The sequence below is a fragment of the Gorilla gorilla genome, chromosome Y (assembly GCF_029281585.2).
Source record: "Gorilla gorilla gorilla isolate KB3781 chromosome Y, NHGRI_mGorGor1-v2.1_pri, whole genome shotgun sequence".
Lineage (NCBI taxonomy): Eukaryota > Metazoa > Chordata > Mammalia > Primates > Hominidae > Gorilla > Gorilla gorilla.
The window spans coordinates 36,746,689-36,767,543 of record NC_073248.2 but is presented as its reverse complement, the minus strand read 5'-3'; positions in this window follow the sequence as shown (position 1 = coordinate 36,767,543).

Here is a 20,855-nt window from a genome sequence, read left to right as displayed (position 1 = left end):
CGTTCCGTTCTACTGGGGTTGACTCCATTCTCTTCCATTCGATTCCATACGATTCCATTCGATACCATTCCATTCCATTCCATTCCATTCCATTCAATTCCATTCCATTCCAATCCATTCCGTTCTACTCGGGTTCATTCCATTCCATTCCGTTCCGTTCCGTTCCGTTCCATTCCGTTCCGTTCTGTTCCATTCCGTTCCATTCCATTCCATTCCGTTCTACTCAGATTGATTCCATTCTGTTCCATTCCATTCCATTCGATTCCATTCGATTCGATTCCATTCCATTCCATTCCATTCCATTCCATTCCATTCCAATCCATTCCATTCTACTCGGGTTGATTCCATTCCATTCCATTCCATTCCATTCCACTCCATTCCATTCCATTCCATTCCATTCCATTCCATTCCGTTCTACTCGGGTTGATTCCATTCTATTCCATTCCATTCCATTCCATTCCATACCATTCCATTCCATTCCATTCCAATTCATTCCATTCCTTTCCATTCTATTCCATTCCATTCCATTCCATTCCATTCCATTCCATTCCATCCCTTTCTACTCTGGTTGATTCCATTCCATTCCATTCCATTCCGTTCCATTCCGTTCTGTTCCGTTCCGTTCCGTTCTACTCGGGTTGATTCCATTCTATTCCATTCCATTCCATTCCATTCCATTCCATTCCATTCCACTCGGGTTGATCATTCCATTCCATTCCATTCCATTCCAATCCAATCCATTCCATTCCATTCCGTTCTACTCGGGTACTTTCCATTCCATTCCGTTCCGTTCCTTTCCGTTCCATTCTGTTCCATTCCGTTCCATTCCATTCCATTCCATTCCATTCCGTTCTACTCGGGTTGATACCATTCTATTACATTCCATTCCATTCGATTTCATTCGATTCCATTCCATTCCCTTCCATTCCATTCCACTCCATTCCATTCCATTCCATTCCATTAGATTCCATTGCATTCCGTTCTACTCGGGTTGATTCCATTCCATTCCATTCCATTCCGTTACTTTCCGTTCCATTCCGTTCCGTTCTACTCGGGTTGATTCCATTCTGTTCCATTCCATTCCATTCCGTTCTACTCGGGTTGATTCCATTCTATTCCATTCCATTCCATTCCATTCCATACCATTCCATTCCATTCCATTCCAATTCATTCCATTCCTTTCCATTCTATTCCATTCCATTCCATTCCATTCCATTCCATTCCATTCCATTCCTTTCTACTCTGGTAGATTCCATTCCATTCCATTCCATTCCGTTCCATTCCGTTCTGTTCCGTTCCGTTCCGTTCTACTCGGGTTGATTCCATTCTATTCCATTCCATTCCATTCCATTCCATTCCATTCCATTCCACTCGGGTTGATCATTCCATTCCATTCCATTCCATTCCAATCCATTCCATTCCATTCCATTCCGTTCTACTCGGGTACTTTCCATTCCATTCCGTTCCGTTCCTTTCCGTTCCATTCTGTTCCATTCCGTTCCATTCCATTCCATTCCATTCCATTCCGTTCTACTCGGGTTGATACCATTCTATTACATTCCATTCCATTCGATTTCACTCGATTCCATTCCATTCTCTTCCATTCCATTCCACTCCATTCCATTCCATTCCATTCCGTTCTACTCGGGTTGATTCCATTCTATTCCATTCCATTCCATTCCATTCCATTCCATTCCATTCCACTCGGGTTGATCATTCCATTCCATTCCATTCCATTCCAATCCAATCCATTCCATTCCATTCCGTTCTACTCGGGTACTTTCCATTCCATTCCGTTCCGTTCCTTTCCGTTCCATTCTGTTCCATTCCGTTCCATTCCATTCCATTCCATTCCATTCCGTTCTACTCGGGTTGATACCATTCTATTACATTCCATTCCATTCGATTTCATTCGATTCCATTCCATTCCCTTCCATTCCATTCCACTCCATTCCATTCCATTCCATTCCATTAGATTCCATTAAATTCCGTTCTACTCGGGTTGATTCCATTCCATTCCATTCCATTCCGTTACTTTCCGTTCCATTCCGTTCCGTTCTACTCGGGTTGATTCCATTCTGTTCCATTCCATTCCATTCCGTTCTACTCGGATTGATTCCATTCTATTCCATTCCATTCCATTCCATTCCATACCATTCCATTCCATTCCATTCCAATTCATTCCATTCCTTTCCATTCTATTCCATTCCATTCCATTCCATTCCATTCCATTCCTTTCTACTCTGGTTGATTCCATTCCATTCCATTCCATTCCGTTCCATTCCGTTCTGTTCCGTTCCGTTCCGTTCTACTCGGGTTGATTCCATTCTATTCCATTCCATTCCATTCCATTCCATTCCATTCCATTCCACTCGGGTTGATCATTCCATTCCATTCCATTCCATTCCAATCCATTCCATTCCATTCCATTCCGTTCTACTTGGGTACTTTCCATTCCATTCCGTTCCGTTCCTTTCCGTTCCATTCTGTTCCATTCCGTTCCATTCCATTCCATTCCATTCCATTCCGTTCTACTCGGGTTGATACCATTCTATTACATTCCATTCCATTCGATTTCACTCGATTCCATTCCATTCTCTTCCATTCCATTCCACTCCATTCCATTCCATTCCATTCCATTAGATTCCATTCCATTCCGTTCTACTCGGGTTGATTCCATTCCATTCCATTCCATTCCGTTACTTTCCGTTCCATTCCGTTCCGTTCTACTCGGGTTGATTCCATTCTGTTCCATTCCATTCCATTCCGTTCTACTCGGGTTGATTCCATTCAATTCCTTCCCGTTCCATTCCATTCCATTCCATTCCATTCCATTCCATTCCATTCCATTCCATTCCATTCCATTCCATTCCATTCCATTCGAATCCATTCCATTCCATTCCATTCCATTCCATTCCATTCCATTCCATTCCATTCCATTCCTTTGCATTCCGTTCTACTCGGGTTCATTCCATTCCATTCCATTCCATTCCATTCCATTCCATTCCATTCCGTTCCGTTCCGTTCCGTTCTACTAGGGTTGATTCCATTCCATTCCATTCCATTCCATTCCATTCCATTCCATTCCATTCCATTCCATTCCATTCCATTCCATTCCATTCCATTCCATTCCATTCCGTTCTACTCGAGTTCACTCCATTCCATTCCATTCCATTCCATTCCATTCCATTCCATTCCCTTACATTACAATCCATTCCATTCCATTCCATTCCGTTCCGTTCTTCTCGGGTCCTTTCCATACCATTCCATTCCATTCCATTCCGTTCCGTTCTACTCGGGTAGATTCCATTCCATTCCATTCCATTCCATTCTGTTCCATTCCATTCATTTCCATTCCGTTCCATTCCATTTCATTCCATTCTACTCGGGTTGATTCCATTCCATTCCATTCCATTCCATTCCACTCCATTCCATTCCATTCCATTCCATTCCGTTCTACTCGGGTTGATTCCATTCTATTCCATTCCATTCCATTCCTTTCCATTCCATTCCATTCCATTCCATTCCATTCCATTCCATTCCACTCTATTCCATTCCATTCCATTCCGTTCTACTCGGGTTGATTCCATTCCATTCCATTTCATTCCATTCCATTCCATTCCAATCCATTCCATTCTACTCGGGTTGATTCCATTCCATTCCATTCCATTCCATTCCACTCCATTCCATTCCATTCCATTCCATTCCGTTCTAATCGAGTTGATTCAATTCTATTCCATTCCATTCCATTCCATTCCATTCCATTCCATTCCATTCCATTCCATTCCATTCCACTCTATTCCATTCCATTCCATTCCGTTCTACTCTGGTTGATTCCATTCCATTCCATTCCATTCCATTCCAATCCATTCCATTCTACTCGGGTTGATTCCATTCCATTCCATTCCATTCCATTCCACTCCATTCCATTCCATTCCATTCCATTCCGTTCTAATCTAGTTGATTCCATTCTATTCCATTCCATTCCATTCCTTTCCATTCCATTCCATTCCATTCCATTCCATTCCATTCCATTCCATTCCATTCCATTCTATTCCATTCCATTCCATTCCGTTCTACTCGGGTTGATTCCATTCTATTCCATACCATTCCATTCCATTCCATTCCATTCCATTCCATTCCATTCCAATCCATTCCATTCTACTCGGGTTGATTCCATTCCTTTCCATTCCATTCCATTCCATTCCATTCCATTCCATTCCATTCCATTCCGTTCTACTCAGGTTGATTCCATTCTATTCCATTCCATTCCATTCCATTCCATACCATTCCATTCCATTCCATTCCAATTCATTCCATTCCTTTCCATTCCATTCCATTCCATTCCATTCCATTCCATTCCATTCCATTCCATTCCATTCCAATCCATTCCATTCTACTCTGGTTGATTCCATTCCATTCCATTCCATTCCATTCCATTCCATTCTATTCCATTCCATTCCATTCCATTCCATTCCATTCCATTCTTCTCGGGTTCATTCCATTCCATTCCATTCCATTCCATTCCCCTCGGGTTGATCATTCCATTCCATTCCATTCCATTCCATTCCATTCCATTCCATTCCGTTCCGTTCTGTTCAGCTCCGTTCCGTTCTACTGGGGTTGACTCCATTCTCTTCCATTCGATTCCATACGATTCCATTCGATACCATTCCATTCCATTCCATTCCATTCCATTCAATTCCATTCCATTCCAATCCATTCCATTCTACTCGGGTTCATTCCATTCCATTCCGTTCCGTTCCGTTCCGTTCCATTCCGTTCCGTTCTGTTCCATTCCGTTCCATTCCATTCCATTCCGTTCTACTCAGATTGATTCCATTCTGTTCCATTCGATTCCATTCGATTCCATTCGATTCCATTCCATTCCATTCCATTCCATTCCATTCCAATCCATTCCATTCTACTCGTGTTGATTCCATTCCATTCCATTCCATTCCATTCCATTCCACTCCATTCCATTCCATTCCACTCCATTCCGTTCTACTCGGGATGATTCCATTCTATTCCATTCCATTCCATTCCTTTCCATTCCATTCCATTCCATTCCATTGCATTCCATTCCATTCCATTTTATTCCATTCCATTCCATTCCGTTCTACTCGGGTTGATTCCATTCCATTCCATTCCATTCCATTCCATTCCATTCCATTCCAATCCATTCCATTCTACTCGGGTTGATTCCATTCCAATCCATTCCATTCCATTCCATTCCATTCCACTCCATTCCATTCCATTCCATTCCATTCCGTTCTAATCGAGTTGATTCCATTCTATTCCATTCCATTCCATTCCTTTCCATTCCAGTCCATTCCATTCCATTCCATTCTATTCCATTCCATTCCATTCCGTTCTACTCGGGTTGTTTCCATTCTATTCCATTCCATTCCATTCCATTCCATTCCATTCCTTTCCATTCCTTTCCATTCCATTCCATTCCATTCCATTCCATTCTACTCGGGTTGATTCCATTCTATTCTATTCCATTCCATTCCATTCCATACCATTCCATTCCATTCCATTCCAATTCATTCCATTCCTTTCCATTCTATTCCATTCCATTCCATTCCATTCCATTCCATTCCATTCCATTCCATTCCTTTCTACTCTGGTTGATTCCATTCCATTCCATTCCATTCCGTTCCATTCCGTTCTGTTCCGTTCCGTTCCGTTCTACTCGGGTTGATTCCATTCTATTCCATTCCATTCCATTCCATTCCATTCCATTCCACTCGGGTTGATCATTCCATTCTATTCCATTCCATTCCATTCCAATCCAATCCATTCCATTCCATTCCGTTCTACTCGGGTACTTTCCATTCCATTCCGTTCCGTTCCTTTCCGTTCCATTCTGTTCCATTCCGTTCCATTCCATTCCATTCCATTCCATTCCGTTCTACTCGGGTTGATACCATTCTATTACATTCCATTCCATTCGATTTCATTCGATTCCATTCCATTCCCTTCCATTCCATTCCACTCCATTCCATTCCATTCCATTCCATTAGATTCCATTCCATTCCGTTCTACTCGGGTTGATTCCATTCCATTCCATTCCATTCCGTTACTTTCCGTTCCATTCCGTTCCGTTCTACTCGGGTTGATTCCATTCTGTTCCATTCCATTCCATTCCGTTCTACTCGGGTTGATTCCATTCTATTCCATTCCATTCCATTCCATTCCATACCATTCCATTCCATTCCATTCCAATTCATTCCATTCCTTTCCATTCTATTCCATTCCATTCCATTCCATTCCATTCCATTCCTTTCCATTCCATTCCATTCCATTCCATTCCATTCCTTTCTACTCTGGTTGATTCCATTCCATTCCATTCCATTCCGTTCCATTCCGTTCTGTTCCGTTCCGTTCCGTTCTACTCGGGTTGATTCCATTCTATTCCATTCCATTCCATTCCATTCCATTCCATTCCATTCCACTCGGGTTGATCATTCCATTCCATTCCATTCCATTCCAATCCATTCCATTCCATTCCATTCCGTTCTACTCGGGTACTTTCCATTCCATTCCGTTCCGTTCCTTTCCGTTCCATTCTGTTCCATTCCGTTCCATTCCATTCCATTCCATTCCATTCCATTCTACTCGGGTTGATACCATTCTATTACATTCCATTCCATTCGATTTCACTCGATTCCATTCCATTCCAATCCATTCCATTCTACTCGGGTTGATTCCATTCCATTCCATTCAATTCCATTCCATTCCATTCCATTCCATTCCATTCCATTCCATTCCATTCTTCTCGGGTTCATTCCATTCCATTCCATTCCATTCCATTCCCCTCGGGTTGATCATTCCATTCCATTCCATTTTACTCGGGTTGATCATTCCATTCCATTCCATTCCATTCCATTCCATTCCATTCCGTTCCGTTCTGTTCAGTTCCGTTCCGTTCTACTGGGGTTGACTCCATTCTCTTCCATTCGATTCCATACGATTCCATTCGATACCATTCCATTCCATTCCATTCCATTCCATTCAATTCCATTCCATTCCAATCCATTCCGTTCTACTCGGGTTCATTCCATTCCATTCCGTTCCGTTCCGTTCCGTTCCATTCCGTTCCGTTCTGTTCCATTCCGTTCCATTCCATTCCATTCCGTTCTACTCAGATTGATTCCATTCTGTTCCATTCCATTCCATTCGATTCCATTCGATTCGATTCCATTCCATTCCATTCCATTCCATTCCATTCCATTCCAATCCATTCCATTCTACTCGGGTTGATTCCATTCCATTCCATTCCATTCCATTCCACTCCATTCCATTCCATTCCATTCCATTCCATTCCGTTCTACTCGGGTTGATTCCATTCTATTCCATTCCATTCCATTCCATTCCATACCATTCCATTCCATTCCATTCCAATTCATTCCATTCCTTTCCATTCTATTCCATTCCATTCCATTCCATTCCATTCCATTCCATTCCATTCCATCCCTTTCTACTCTGGTTGATTCCATTCCATTCCATTCCATTCCGTTCCATTCCGTTCTGTTCCGTTCCGTTCCGTTCTACTCGGGTTGATTCCATTCTATTCCATTCCATTCCATTCCATTCCATTCCATTCCATTCCACTCGGGTTGATCATTCCATTCCATTCCATTCCATTCCAATCCAATCCATTCCATTCCATTCCGTTCTACTCGGGTACTTTCCATTCCATTCCGCTCCGTTCCTTTCCGTTCCATTCTGTTCCATTCCGTTCCATTCCATTCCATTCCATTCCATTCCGTTCTACTCGGGTTGATACCATTCTATTACATTCCATTCCATTCGATTTCATTCGATTCCATTCCATTCCCTTCCATTCCATTCCACTCCATTCCATTCCATTCCATTCCATTAGATTCCATTGCATTCCATTCTACTCGGGTTGATTCCATTCCATTCCATTCCATTCCGTTACTTTCCGTTCCATTCCGTTCCGTTCTACTCGGGTTGATTCCATTCTGTTCCATTCCATTCCATTCCGTTCTACTCGGGTTGATTCCATTCTATTCCATTCCATTCCATTCCATTCCATACCATTCCATTCCATTCCATTCCAATTCATTCCATTCCTTTCCATTCTATTCCATTCCATTCCATTCCATTCCATTCCATTCCATTCCATTCCTTTCTACTCTGGTTGATTCCATTCCATTCCATTCCATTCCGTTCCATTCCGTTCTGTTCCGTTCCGTTCCGTTCTACTCGGGTTGATTCCATTCTATTCCATTCCATTCCATTCCATTCCATTCCATTCCATTCCACTCGGGTTGATCATTCCATTCCATTCCATTCCATTCCAATCCATTCCATTCCATTCCATTCCGTTCTACTCGGGTACTTTCCATTCCATTCCGTTCCGTTCCTTTCCGTTCCATTCTGTTCCATTCCGTTCCATTCCATTCCATTCCATTCCATTCCGTTCTACTCGGGTTGATACCATTCTATTACATTCCATTCCATTCGATTTCACTCGATTCCATTCCATTCTCTTCCATTCCATTCCACTCCATTCCATTCCATTCCATTCCGTTCTACTCGGGTTGATTCCATTCTATTCCATTCCATTCCATTCCATTCCATTCCATTCCATTCCACTCGGGTTGATCATTCCATTCCATTCCATTCCATTCCAATCCAATCCATTCCATTCCATTCCGTTCTACTCGGGTACTTTCCATTCCATTCCGTTCCGTTCCTTTCCGTTCCATTCTGTTCCATTCCGTTCCATTCCATTCCATTCCATTCCATTCCGTTCTACTCGGGTTGATACCATTCTATTACATTCCATTCCATTCGATTTCATTCGATTCCATTCCATTCCCTTCCATTCCATTCCACTCCATTCCATTCCATTCCATTCCATTAGATTCCATTCCATTCCGTTCTACTCGGGTTGATTCCATTCCATTCCATTCCATTCCGTTACTTTCCGTTCCATTCCGTTCCGTTCTACTCGGGTTGATTCCATTCTGTTCCATTCCATTCCATTCCGTTCTACTCGGATTGATTCCATTCTATTCCATTCCATTCCATTCCATTCCATACCATTCCATTCCATTCCATTCCAATTCATTCCATTCCTTTCCATTCTATTCCATTCCATTCCATTCCATTCCATTCCATTCCATTCCTTTCTACTCTGGTTGATTCCATTCCATTCCATTCCATTCCGTTCCATTCCGTTCTGTTCCGTTCCGTTCCGTTCTACTCGGGTTGATTCCATTCTATTCCATTCCATTCCATTCCATTCCATTCCATTCCATTCCACTCGGGTTGATCATTCCATTCCATTCCATTCCATTCCAATCCATTCCATTCCATTCCATTCCGTTCTACTCGGGTACTTTCCATTCCATTCCGTTCCGTTCCTTTCCGTTCCATTCTGTTCCATTCCGTTCCATTCCATTCCATTCCATTCCATTCCGTTCTACTCGGGTTGATACCATTCTATTACATTCCATTCCATTCGATTTCACTCGATTCCATTCCATTCTCTTCCATTCCATTCCACTCCATTCCATTCCATTCCATTCCATTAGATTCCATTCCATTCCGTTCTACTCGGGTTGATTCCATTCCATTCCATTCCATTCCGTTACTTTCCGTTCCATTCCGTTCCGTTCTACTCGGGTTGATTCCATTCTGTTCCATTCCATTCCATTCCGTTCTACTCGGGTTGATTCCATTCAATTCCTTCCCGTTCCATTCCATTCCATTCCATTCCATTCCATTCCATTCCATTCCATTCCATTCCATTCGAATCCATTCCATTCCATTCCATTCCATTCCATTCCATTCCATTCCATTCCATTCCATTCCATTGCATTCCGTTCTACTCGGGTTCATTCCATTCCATTCCATTCCATTCCATTCCATTCCATTCCATTCCGTTCCGTTCCGTTCCGTTCTACTAGGGTTGATTCCATTCCATTCCATTCCATTCCATTCCATTCCATTCCATTCCATTCCATTCCATTCCATTCCATTCCATTCCATTCCATTCCGTTCTACTCGAGTTCACTCCATTCCATTCCATTCCATTCCATTCCATTCCATTCCATTCCCTTACATTACAATCCATTCCATTCCATTCCATTCCGTTCCGTTCTTCTCGGGTCCTTTCCATACCATTCCATTCCATTCCATTCCGTTCCGTTCTACTCGGGTAGATTCCATTCCATTCCATTCCATTCCATTCTGTTCCATTCCATTCATTTCCATTCCGTTCCATTCCATTTCATTCCATTCTACTCGGGTTGATTCCATTCCATTCCATTCCATTCCATTCCACTCCATTCCATTCCATTCCATTCCATTCCGTTCTACTCGGGTTGATTCCATTCTATTCCATTCCATTCCATTCCTTTCCATTCCATTCCATTCCATTCCATTCCATTCCATTCCATTCCACTCTATTCCATTCCATTCCATTCCGTTCTACTCGGGTTGATTCCATTCCATTCCATTTCATTCCATTCCATTCCATTCCAATCCATTCCATTCTACTCGGGTTGATTCCATTCCATTCCATTCCATTCCATTCCATTCCACTCCATTCCATTCCATTCCATTCCATTCCGTTCTAATCGAGTTGATTCAATTCTATTCCATTCCATTCCATTCCATTCCATTCCATTCCATTCCATTCCATTCCATTCCATTCCATTCCATTCCACTCTATTCCATTCCATTCCATTCCGTTCTACTCTGGTTGATTCCATTCCATTCCATTCCATTCCATTCCAATCCATTCCATTCTACTCGGGTTGATTCCATTCCATTCCATTCCATTCCATTCCACTCCATTCCATTCCATTCCATTCCATTCCGTTCTAATCTAGTTGATTCCATTCTATTCCATTCCATTCCATTCCTTTCCATTCCATTCCATTCCATTCCATTCCATTCCATTCCATTCCATTCCATTCCATTCTATTCCATTCCATTCCATTCCGTTCTACTCGGGTTGATTCCATTCTATTCCATACCATTCCATTCCATTCCATTCCATTCCATTCCATTCCATTCCAATCCATTCCATTCTACTCGGGTTGATTCCATTCCTTTCCATTCCATTCCATTCCATTCCATTCCATTCCATTCCATTCCGTTCTACTCAGGTTGATTCCATTCTATTCCATTCCATTCCATTCCATTCCATACCATTCCATTCCATTCCATTCCAATTCATTCCATTCCTTTCCATTCCATTCCATTCCATTCCATTCCATTCCATTCCATTCCATTCCATTCCAATCCATTCCATTCTACTCTGGTTGATTCCATTCCATTCCATTCCATTCCATTCCATTCCATTCTATTCCATTCCATTCCATTCCATTCCATTCCATTCCATTCTTCTCGGGTTCATTCCATTCCATTCCATTCCATTCCATTCCCCTCGGGTTGATCATTCCATTCCATTCCATTCCATTCCATTCCATTCCATTCCATTCCGTTCCGTTCTGTTCAGCTCCGTTCCGTTCTACTGGGGTTGACTCCATTCTCTTCCATTCGATTCCATACGATTCCATTCGATACCATTCCATTCCATTCCATTCCATTCCATTCAATTCCATTCCATTCCAATCCATTCCATTCTACTCGGGTTCATTCCATTCCATTCCGTTCCGTTCCGTTCCGTTCCATTCCGTTCCGTTCTGTTCCATTCCGTTCCATTCCATTCCATTCCGTTCTACTCAGATTGATTCCATTCTGTTCCATTCGATTCCATTCGATTCCATTCGATTCCATTCCATTCCATTCCATTCCATTCCATTCCAATCCATTCCATTCTACTCGTGTTGATTCCATTCCATTCCATTCCATTCCATTCCACTCCATTCCATTCCATTCCACTCCATTCCGTTCTACTCGGGATGATTCCATTCTATTCCATTCCATTCCATTCCTTTCCATTCCATTCCATTCCATTCCATTGCATTCCATTCCATTCCATTTTATTCCATTCCATTCCATTCCGTTCTACTCGGGTTGATTCCATTCCATTCCATTCCATTCCATTCCATTCCATTCCATTCCAATCCATTCCATTCTACTAGGGTTGATTCCATTCCAATCCATTCCATTCCATTCCATTCCATTCCACTCCATTCCATTCCATTCCATTCCATTCCGTTCTAATCGAGTTGATTCCATTCTATTCCATTCCATTCCATTCCTTTCCATTCCAGTCCATTCCATTCCATTCCATTCTATTCCATTCCATTCCATTCCGTTCTACTCGGGTTGTTTCCATTCTATTCCATTCCATTCCATTCCATTCCATTCCATTCCTTTCCATTCCTTTCCATTCCATTACATTCCATTCCATTCCATTCTACTCGGGTTGATTCCATTCTATTCTATTCCATTCCATTCCATTCCATACCATTCCATTCCATTCCATTCCAATTCATTCCATTCCTTTCCATTCTATTCCATTCCATTCCATTCCATTCCATTCCATTCCATTCCATTCCTTTCTACTCTGGTTGATTCCATTCCATTCCATTCCATTCCGTTCCATTCCGTTCTGTTCCGTTCCGTTCCGTTCTACTCGGGTTGATTCCATTCTATTCCATTCCATTCCATTCCATTCCATTCCATTCCATTCCACTCGGGTTGATCATTCCATTCTATTCCATTCCATTCCATTCCAATCCAATCCATTCCATTCCATTCCGTTCTACTCGGGTACTTTCCATTCCATTCCGTTCCGTTCCTTTCCGTTCCATTCTGTTCCATTCCGTTCCATTCCATTCCATTCCATTCCATTCCGTTCTACTCGGGTTGATACCATTCTATTACATTCCATTCCATTCGATTTCATTCGATTCCATTCCATTCCCTTCCATTCCATTCCACTCCATTCCATTCCATTCCATTCCATTAGATTCCATTCCATTCCGTTCTACTCGGGTTGATTCCATTCCATTCCATTCCATTCCGTTACTTTCCGTTCCATTCCGTTCCGTTCTACTCGGGTTGATTCCATTCTGTTCCATTCCATTCCATTCCGTTCTACTCGGGTTGATTCCATTCTATTCCATTCCATTCCATTCCATTCCATACCATTCCATTCCATTCCATTCCAATTCATTCCATTCCTTTCCATTCTATTCCATTCCATTCCATTCCATTCCATTCCATTCCTTTCCATTCCATTCCATTCCATTCCATTCCATTCCTTTCTACTCTGGTTGATTCCATTCCATTCCATTCCATTCCGTTCCATTCCGTTCTGTTCCGTTCCGTTCCGTTCTACTCGGGTTGATTCCATTCTATTCCATTCCATTCCATTCCATTCCATTCCATTCCATTCCACTCGGGTTGATCATTCCATTCCATTCCATTCCATTCCAATCCATTCCATTCCATTCCATTCCGTTCTACTCGGGTACTTTCCATTCCATTCCGTTCCGTTCCTTTCCGTTCCATTCTGTTCCATTCCGTTCCATTCCATTCCATTCCGTTCTACTCGGGTTGATACCATTCTATTACATTCCATTCCATTCGATTTCACTCGATTCCATTCCATTCCCTTCCATTCCATTCCACTCCATTCCATTCCATTCCATTCCATTAGATTCCATTCCATTCCGTTCTACTCGGGTTGATTCCATTCCATTCCATTCCATTCCGTTACTTTCCGTTCCATTCCGTTCCGTTCTACTCGGGTTGATTCCATTCTGTTCCATTCCATTCCATTCCGTTCTACTCGGGTTGATTCCATTCAATTCCTTCCCATTCCATTCCATTCCATTCCATTCCATTCCATTCCATTCCATTCCATTCCATTCCATTCGATTCCATTCCATTCCATTCCATTCCATTCGAATCCATTCCATTCCATTCCATTCCATTCCATTCCATTCCATTCCATTGCATTCCGTTCTACTCGGTTTCATTCCATTCCATTCCATTCCATTCCATTCCATTCCATTCCATTCCGTTCCATTCCGTTCCGTTCTACTCGGGTTGATTCCATTCCATTCCATTCCATTCCATTCCATTCCATTCCATTCCATTCCATTCCATTCCATTCCATTCCATTCCATTCCATTTCATTCCATTCCATTCCATTCCATTCCATTCCGTTCTACTCGAGTTCACTCCATTCCATTCCATTCCATTCCATTCCAATCCATTCCCTTCCATTACAATCCATTCCATTCCATTCCATTCTGTTCCGTTCTTCTCGGGTCCTTTCCATACCATTCCATTCCATTCCATTCCGTTCCGTTCTACTCGGGTAGATTCCATTCCATTCCATTCCATTCCATTCTGTTCCATTCCATTCATTTCCATTCCGTTCCATTCCATTTCATTCCATTCTACTCGGGTTGATTCCATTCCATTCCATTCCATTCCATTCCACTCCATTCCATTACATTCCATTACATTCCGTTCTACTCGGGTTGATTCCATTCTATTCCATTCCATTCCATTCCTTTCCATTCCATTCCATTCCATTCCATTCCATTCCATTCCACTCTTCCATTCCATTCCATTCCGTTCTACTCGGGTTGATTCCATTCCATTCCATTTCATTCCATTCCATTCCATTCCAATCCATTCCATTCTACTCGGGTTGATTCCATTCCATTCCATTCCATTCCATTCCATTCCACTCCATTCCATTCCATTCCATTCCATTCCATTCCATTCCGTTCTAATCGAGTTGATTCCATTCTATTCCATTCCATTCCATTCCATTCCATTCCATTCCATTCCATTCCATTCCATTCCGTTCCATTCCATTCCATTCCATTCCATTCCATTCCACTCTATCCCATTCCATTCCATTCCGTTCTACTCTGGTTGATTCCATTCCATTCCATTCCATTCCATTCCAATCCATTCCATTCTACTCGGGTTGATTCCATTCCATTCCATTCCATTCCATTCCACTCCATTCCATTCCATTCCATTCCATTCCGTTCTAATCTAGTTGATTCCATTCTATTCCATTCCATTCCATTCCTTTCCATTCCATTCCATTCCATTCCATTCCATTCCATTCCATTCCATTCCATTCTATTCCACTCCATTCCATTCCGTTCTACTCGGGTTGATTCCATTCTATTCCATACCATTCCATTCCATTCCATTCCATTCCATTCCATTCCAATCCATTCCATTCTACTCGGGTTGATTCCATTCCTTTCCATTCCATTCCATTCCATTCCATTCCATTCCATTCCATTCCATTCCATTTCGTTCTACTCGGGTTGATTCCATTCTATTCCATTCCATTCCATTCCATTCCATACCATTCCATTCCATTCCATTCCAATTCATTCCATTCCTTTCCATTCCATTGCATTCCATTCCATTCCATTTTATTCCATTCCATTCCATTCCGTTCTACTCGGGTTGATTCCATTCCATTCCACTCCATTCCATTCCATTCCATTCCATTCCATTCCATTCCAATCCATTCCATTCTACTCGGGTTGATTCCATTCCAATCCATTCCATTCCATTCCATTCCTCTCCATTCCATTCCATTCCATTCCATTCCATTCCGTTCTAATCGAGTTGATTCCATTCTATTCCATTCCATTCCATTCCTTTCCATTCCATTCCATTCCATTCCATTCCATTCTATTCCATTCCATTCCATTCCGTTCTACTCGGGTTGTTTCCATTCTATTCCATTCCATTCCATTCCATTCCATTCCATTCCATTCCATTCCATTCCATTCCATTCCATTCCATTCCATTCCATTCCATTCCATTCTACTCGGGTTGATTCCATTCCTTTCCATTCAATTCCATTCCATTCCATTCCATTCCATTCCATTCCATTCCATTCCATTCCATTCCATTCCATTCCATTCCGTTCTACTCGGGTTGATTCCATTCTATTCCATTCCATTCCATTCCATTCCATACCATTCCATTCCATTCCATTCCAATTCATTCCATTCCTTTCAATTCTATTTCATTCCATTCCATTCCATTCCATTCCATTCCTTTCTACTCTGGTTGATTCCATTCCATTCCATTCCATTCCGTTCCATTCCGTTCTGTTCCGTTCCGTTCCGTTCTACTCTGGTTGATTCCATTCTATTCCATTCCATTCCATTCCATTCCATTCCATTCCACTCGGGTTGATCATTCCATTCCATTCCATTCCATTCCAATCCATTCCATTCCATTCCATTCCGTTCTACTCGGGTACTTTCCATTCCATTCCGTTCCGTTCCTTTCCGTTCCATTCTGTTCCATTCCGTTCCATTCCATTCCATTCCATTCCATTCCGTTCTACTCGGGTTGATACCATTCTATTACATTCCATTCCATTCGATTTCATTCGATTCCATTCCATTCCCTTCCATTCCATTCCACTCCATTCCATTCCATTCCATTCCATTAGATTCCATTCCATTCCGTTCTACTCGGGTTAATTCCATTCCATTCCATTCCATTCCGTTACTTTCCGTTCCGTTCCGTTCCGTTCTACTCGGGTTGATTCCATTCTGTTCCATTCCATTCCATTCCGTTCTACTCGGGTTGATTCCATTCAATTCCTTCCCATTCCATTCCATTCCATTCCATTCCATTCCATTCCATTCCATTCCATTCCATTCCATTCCATTCCATTCCATTCGATTCCATTCCATTCCATTCCATTCCATTCGAATCCATTCCATTCCATTCCATTCCATTCCATTCCATTCCATTCCATTCCATTCCATTCCATTCCATTGCATTGCATTCCGTTCTACTCGGGTTCATTCCATTCCATTCCATTCCATTCCATTCCATTCCATTCCATTCCATTCCATTCCATTCCATTCCATTCCGTTCTACCCGGGTTGATTCCATTCTATTCAATTCCATTCCATTCCATTCCATTCCATTCCATTCTATTCCATTCCATTCCATTCCGTTCTACTCGGGTTCTTTCCATTCTATTCCGTTCCGTTCCTTTCCGTTCCCTTCCATTCCATTCCTTTCCATTCCATTCCATTCCGTTCTACTCGGGTTGATTCCATTCTATTCCATTCGATTCCATTCGATTCAATTTGATTCCATTCCATTCCATTCCATTCCATTCCATTCCATTCCATTTCATTCCTTTCCATTCCATTCAATTCCGTTCAGTTCTACTCGGGTTCATTCCATTCCATTCCGTTCCGTTCCGTTCCTTGCGACCCGTTCCATTCCATTCCATTCCATTCCATTCCGTTCTACTCCGGTTGATTCCATTCTATTCCTTTCCATTCCATTCCATTCCATTCCATTTCACTCCATTCCATTCCATTCCATTCCATTCCATTCCATTCCATTCCATTCCATTCCGTTCTACTCGGGTTGATTCCATTCTATTCCATTCGATTCCATTAAATTCCATTCCATTCCATTCCATTCCATTCCATTCCATTCCATTCCATTCTACTCGGTTTGATCATTCCATTCCATTCCATTCCATTCCATTCCATTCCATTCCATTCCATTCCATTCCATTCCATTCCATTCCATTCCATTCCATTCCATTCCATTCCGTTCTACTCTGGTTGATTCCATTCTATTCCATTCCATTCCATTCCATTCCCTTCCATTCCATTCCATTCCATTCCATCCCGTTCTACTCGGGTTGATTCCATTCCATTCCGTTTCATTCCGTTCCATTCCGTTCCGTTCCATTCCTTTCCATTCCATTCCATTCCATTCCATTCCATTCCATTCCATTCCGTTCTACTCGGGTTGATTCCATTCTATTCCATTCCATTCCATTCCATTCCATTCCATTCCATTCCATTCCATTCCGTTCTACTCGGGTTGATTCCATTCTTTTCCATTACGTTCCATTCCATTCCATTCCATTCCATTCCATTCCATTCCATTCCATTCCATTCTACTCGGGTTGATTATTCCATTCCATTCCATTCCATTCCACTCCATTCCGTTCCGTTCCGTTCTGTTCAGTTCCGTTCCATTCTACTGGGGTTGATTCCATTCTGTTCCATTCGATTCCATTCGATTCCATTCGATACCATTCCATTCCATTCCGTTCCATTCCATTCCATTCCATTCCATTCCATTCCATTCCATTCCATTCCATTCCGTTCTACTCGGGTTCATTCCATTCCATTCCGTTCTGCTCCATTCCGTTCCATTCCATTCCATTCCATTCCATTCCGTTCAACTCGGATTGATTCCATTCTGTTCCATTCCTTTCCATTCGATTCCATTTGATTCCATTCCATTCCATTCCATTCCATTCCATTCCATTCCATTCCATTCCATTCCGTTACTTTCCGTTCCGATCCGTTCCGTTCTACTCGGGTTGATTCCATTCTGTTCCATTCCATTCCATTCCGTTCTACTCGGGTTGATTCCATTCAATTCCTTCCCATTCCATTCCATTCCATTCCATTCCATTCCATTCCATTCCATTCCATTCCATTCCATTCCATTCCATTCCATTCCATTCCATTCGAATCCATTCCATTCCATTCCATTCCATTCCATTCCATTCCATTCCATTCCATTCCATTCCATTGCATTCCGTTCTACTCGGGTTCATTCCATTCCATTCCATTCCATTCCATTCCATTCCATTCCATTCCATTCCATTCCATTCCATTCCATTCCGTTCTACCCGGGTTGATTCCATTCTATTCCATTCCATTCCATTCCATTCCATTCCATTCCATTCCATTCCATTCCATTCCATTCTATTCCATTCCATTCCATTCCGTTCTACTCGGGTTCTTTCCATTCTATTCCGTTCCGTTCCTTTCCGTTCCCTTCCATTCCATTCCATTCCTTTCCATTCCATTCCGTTCTACTCGGGTTGATTCCATTCTATTCCATTCGATTCCATTCGATTCCATTTGATTCCATTCCATTCCATTCCATTCCATTCCATTCCATTCCATTCCATTCCATTCCATTCAATTCCGTTCAGTTCTACTCGGGTTCATTCCATTCCATTCCGTTCCGTTCCGTTCCTTGCGACCCGTTCCATTCCATTCCATTCCATTCCATTCCATTCCGTTCTACTCCGGTTGATTCCATTCTATTCCTTTCCATTCCATTCCATTCCACTCCATTTCACTCCATTCCATTCCATTCCATTCCATTCCATTCCATTCCATTCCATTCCATTCCATTCCATTCCATTCCATTCCGTTCTACTCGGGTTGATTCCATTCTATTCCATTCGATTCCATTAAATTCCATTCCATTCCATTCCATTCCATTCCATTCCATTCCATTCCATTCCGTTCTACTCGGTTTGATCATTCCATTCCATTCCATTCCATTCCATTCCATTCCATTCCATTCCATTCCATTCCATTCCATTCCATTCCATTCTACTCGGGTTGATTCCATTCTATTCCATTCCATTCCATTCCATTCCCTTCCATTCCATTCCATTCCATTACATCCCGTTCTACTCGGGTTGATTCCATTCCATTCCGTTCCATTCCGTTCCATTCCGTTCCGTTCCATTCCTTTCCATTCCATTCCATTCCATTCCATTCCATTCCATTCCATTCCATTCCGTTCTACTCGGGTTGATTCCATTCTTTTCCATTACGTTCCATTCCATTCCATTCCATTCCATTCCATTCCATTCCATTCCATTCCATTCCATTCCATTCTACTCGGGTTGATTATTCCATTCCATTCCATTCCATTCCACTCCATTCCGTTCCGTTCCGTTCTGTTCAGTTCCGTTCCATTCTACTGGGGTTGATTCCATTCTGTTCCATTCGATTCCATTCGATTCCATTCGATACCATTCCATTCCATTCCGTTCCATTCCATTCCATTCCATTCCATTCCATTCCATTCCATTCCATTCCATTCCATTCCGTTCTACTCGGGTTCATTCCATTCCATTCCGTTCTGTTCCATTCCGTTCCATTCCATTCCATTCCATTCCATTCCATTCCGTTCTACTCGGATTGATTCCATTCTGTTCCATTCCTTTCCATTCGATTCCATTTGATTCCATTCCATTCCATTCCATTCCATTCCATTCCATTCCATTCCATTCCATTCCATTCCATTCCAATCCATTCCATTCTACTCGGGTTGATTCCATTCCATTCCATTCCATTCCATTCCATTCCATTCCATTCCATTCCATTCCATTCCATTCCATTCCATTCCATTCCATTCTACTCGGGTTGGTCATTCCATTCCATTCCATTCCATTCCATTCCATTCCATTCCATTCCGTTCTGTTCAGTTCCGTTCCCTTCTACTGGGGTTGATTCCATTCTATTCCATTCGATTCCATTCGATTCCATTCGATACCATTCCATTCCATTCCATTCAATTCCATTCCATTCCATTCCATTCCATTCCATTCCGTTCTATTCGGGATCATTCCATTCCATTCCGTTCCGTTCCGTTCCATTCCATTCCGTTCCGTTCTGTTCCATTCCGTTCCATTCCATTCCATTCCATTCCATTCCGTTCTACTCGGATTGATTCCATTCTGTTCCATTCCATTCCATTCGATTCCATTCGATACCATTCCATTCCATTCCATTCAATTCCATTCCATTCCATTCCATTCCATTCCATTCCATTCCATTCCGTTCTACTCGGGTTCATTCCATTCCATTCCGTTCTATTCGGATTGATTCCATTCTGTTCCACTCCATTCCATTCGATTCCACTCGATTCCATTCCATTCCATTCCATTCCATTCCATTGCATTCCATTCCAATCCATTCCATTCTACTCGGGTTGATTCCTTACCATTCCATTCCATTCCATTCCATTCCATTCCATTCCATTCCATTCCATTCCATTCCGTTCTACTCGGGTTGATTCCATTCTAT